The 4206-nt window shown below is 40.5% G+C and overlaps 1 long non-coding RNA gene across 1 annotated transcript; it reads left to right on the forward strand.

Moving 5' to 3' along the window:
* LOC113745216 (uncharacterized) lies at positions 1 to 2108 on the forward strand. Its single transcript, XR_003462045.1, has 3 exons — positions 1 to 133; positions 1003 to 1122; positions 1985 to 2108. It is a non-coding gene; the product is annotated as an uncharacterized LOC113745216 (long non-coding RNA).
* Positions 2109 to 4206: the final 2098 nt, after the last annotated feature.

Consider the following 4206-nt stretch of genomic DNA (forward strand, 5'->3'; position numbering starts at 1 on the left):
CGCTCGACCTCGACCAGGCGCAAACCGATTAAGTCTACTAACGACTGATTAACGAGCTGCCTCACTAAACAGACTGCAGGTCAATGTCAGTTTTAGAGGACAGGCAGAGCTTTTACAGAGAGCAGCCTCTGTGGTAACTTCACTTTATTTTGGCACATAAGATGTTGGAGAAAAGTCCTGATGTCAAAGAGACTGTTACTGTGCTGTCAGGTTGAGGTTATAGGTTTGTCCTGAGATGCTCAAATTGAACTTTAATGTTTATAATGTCCGTTTTTCATTGATTTATTCAGCTACTAAATTCAGTTTGATTTGAAACATGTTTGAATATGTTTCTTTTCACAGAAAGAAAATATATGTGATTCATTTAGATTAATTAATCACAGAGCCTATAATTAATTAGATTAAATGTTTTAATCGCTTCACAGCCCTAAATGACACACATTTAGCAAGAGGTAAAATGTAACAAAGGAAAGTCCAAGTGATCCAAATTGATGCAGCAGAGGCTAAAATATTCAGGCTTTTAATCCTTTGTATAACTCTCTATTAATAATGGCTCCTACGCAACCCAAAATGCATCTCGGTACTTACTAGACTACATTCATAAGAGCCTCCCTGACTGGTAAACGCCCACTTCTTTTAGACACCACATTTGTAAAACAACCATCAGCACTGAGGTCCCTCCAGAGCCACTTAAGCACTTAAGGCTACAACTGTTTTCACAGGCGAAGCAGCGACAACATTTTTTACATCCAACCCTTTTTAAAATTCATACTTTGCACGATATCTAGTGCAGTTAAGATTAGGGACAAACTGTGATTTACTGTGTGTGTAAATCGTGAGTTGCTGGAATGTAAATATGAACTTATTTACACTATTTCCACGGGACACTGGGTTGGTAAAACTGGTGCAGTGCCCCCTTGAGTAAAGTATCTCAATAACTCAGCATGTTAACTATTCTTTCTTTCAGTGACACACTCTAATCATTTTTGTTTCTTCTTGTAGTTTACTTCCAGGGAACATGACATGAGGACTGAAAGTAAACACAGCAGGACATATCCACAGCCATCAGCTCCATCAATGGGCACAATTACAGAACTTGTTGTGCTGTATCATGACCTAAGTGTAAGTACAGACTCAGTGGGGGGTTGTAGACAGGATTTGGATGACACACACATACAGACACACACACTGCTTCCCCCCCTTGTGTACTGCTATATCAGGCAGCTAGGCAGGGAGTCAGGGAGCAGTAACAGGGCTATTAGGACTCCCAGGGACCCTATCGATCTCCTCATTGATCCCCTCCTGCCTCTGCTAGTCCAGACAACTGCGAGGGTTTATACAGCTACTACAGGGAAGAGCAGTGGAACACTACAGGCAAGAGCACATGTAACACCAAAGGATGGACGTGGAAAGAGTGGTAAGAGAGCCACTTAGATGAAGAGACAAAAAGACACAGAGAATTCAAGTGGCAGCGAAAGTTTTAAAAGTTTAAAACCTTCCTGCATTCTTTCCCTCCCTTCCTCCCTTTAGCCTACTTACCCATTCCCCTCCCTTTCTTTTTTCTATGACCAGGTTTTTAAGATCAGTTTTTCTTCAGCATTCATGGCTGACATTAGATCTCTTTTATCTTTAATAGCATCTCCAAAATGCTAAAAATAACACCATGGCTGGTGCCTAAGTGAATGGTTTCAAGTATAAAGATGTTGGACCTGAGGAGATTTATAATCTGTGACAAAATAGGGAAAAATCTCAACCATAATCTCCAGTGAAATAGAGCATCATGGTTATCGAAACCAGGCAGGCTGGAACATTCACCCTGGCTCCAAATGGATCCTATTAAAGTTACATGTGTGACTGGGAGATATTTTTACTCCACATGATGCACCCACTGGACCTGCCGTGATAGAAGAAAGTGATTGTGAAAGTGAATTGTTTTAATTAGACATCTTAAATCTTCCCTTATTAAATTGTTTTTATCAAGCAGCGCTGCAGGGCTCTTCCTCATTAGCCGCTGGAATTGGTGAAAGAAACTAATGCAACATCGCCCCCACTGGACCTCTCCTGGTACTACAAAGGACTACTGTACATGCATAAACATGCTGTGTATATATTCCATGCTTATAATACACCATGTAATAATTGATACCCATCCACTCAGTGTATGTCTACAGATGTGGTGACCATATAATGAGTGAACCTGTGTACTGCTGAGTGTGCAGTCTGACTCTGATGTGTATTAATGACAGAGGGGATGGCAGGTCCTCGTCAGAGTCCAACTGATTAATAACCGGCCCTTCACTCCTTCCCTCACTACTAATGGCTCCTGGTCTGACTCTGTCTATAATTATCACTCAATAATGAGGTCTAAAAGAAGACATGTGTGTGTTTGTCTGTGTGTGTGTGTGTGTGTGTGTGTGTGAAGAGAGAGCTGAATCTGGAGGCTTACTGACTGCATGGTAGACCTGAATATATCAGTTCTTTACATGTGAAAAAGCCTGGGACTTTTTATTCCTCTATATTTATTTGACATCTCACTTTACAGATTTAAAATTTTACACACAAAACATATGAGGAATGACTGTTGAGTTTCAAAAACAAAAGCACATTCACTCATTTGAACCGGGGATTGAGGGCCTGAGGATTGAAACTCCCAATACTCAAGCAAGTTCTCATTTTTTTTATTATCAAGTGGAGAGTGGAGCAAAATGAGAGGAGAGAGAGTTGGGGAACAATATTAAGCATTGTTCCCTGTCTGGACCCCAATTTGGGACCACTGGTGGACCACTCAGTGGCACCAAGGAGGGCAATCACCAAAATCGTTGGGGAAAAAAATGCTGCAAAAGTGCTATGTTGGACTCTCCTTCAGGTAGATAAAGGATGATAAAGGGCCCTCTAGGGTGCCCTTCGTGTGGAGAAAACGTGTCCTATAGGCTGTCCTACATGCTAAATTAGTTGGCCTGTTTGTGCTCTAAATGATTAAATAATTACTTTCCTGTGTGTTTTTATTACATAGTTATAGTTTATATCTAGAGTCACATGATAAACTATTTCAATCTTAACCAGGGTTTGGAACTATTTCAATATAAATGCATCTCAACGTGGTCATTGTTGGTGTCCCAGTGCATGCAGCTGGTGAGATTTTTATTTTCTCCCTCAGACAGAGTCCACCAATCGTGGAGACAATGTGGTTAATGGTCTGCACCTTAACACCTAGACCAATAGGGTGTCTGAATAAATTATTGAGCAAAGCGACAAACAAATGATGAAAAAATGAGTGCCAAATGTCATACATATGTTGTTTTTTCTTTATTTTACTGCTGATCTGTAGCTTCATGTCTGGATAGTATGAGTGTAAAGTATAAGAAAATACTGTGTATTATGATTAAAGTTACCTGAACGTGGAAGAAAATAGTCACTGTTATCTTCTAGCTACTGTGCAGAGCAGCTGTAAAGTTCTAATAATACAAGAGATAATGTCAACTAATCTGTTAATGATAGAGACCCTCATAATGAGGCGATTTTTCTCCCCACTTATCTGCAGTGTGCCAAACAGGAGCATATCACGCTAGGAACAGCTCCCTCCGGTGTGGCCAGGAAAGGCCCCCCAAAAACACACAATCACATATAGTTTTTATGATTTTATGCAAATAAAACAAGCCTCCAGAGAAAAGGAGGAAAAACACTTTGAAATGGGATTTCTAACCCACAGTGGATCTGTTATAATGACACAGACACTGAAATCCCCATGAGCAATAATGCATTCCCAGATGGAAATTACACAACGACACAGGTGAACACTTGCCTCTGATTATTTGCTGACTGTCTGCTCTATATTTGCAGCATATTGCGATGCCATTCCCCTGTCCTTAGCTTGATTTCACTTACAGGTCATTTGTTCCAGACGATTTTGTGATAACAGCACTGAGGACAGATTTTTATAAACGCACTATCTTTAGGGACGTGTTACTAACGTTATCTTCAAAACAGAGTAAAGTACCTGTACTGCTAAAGGTACCACAGTTTGCCACCTCATAGGGCACAGCATATCGCATCAGACTGCTGAATGTGTAGATCAGCAGCAAAGATTTATAATGCGCTTAACGGTAATCATTTCTTAGTAATTCTTGCCTATTAAGAAGCCGATGCTCTATCTGACGTGGGCATCAGACACAGGGGTGTGTTAACCTGATGAAAAACATCATCGTG

The sequence above is a fragment of the Larimichthys crocea genome, chromosome III, assembly GCF_000972845.2.
Source record: "Larimichthys crocea isolate SSNF chromosome III, L_crocea_2.0, whole genome shotgun sequence".
NCBI classification, from domain to species: domain Eukaryota; kingdom Metazoa; phylum Chordata; class Actinopteri; family Sciaenidae; genus Larimichthys; species Larimichthys crocea.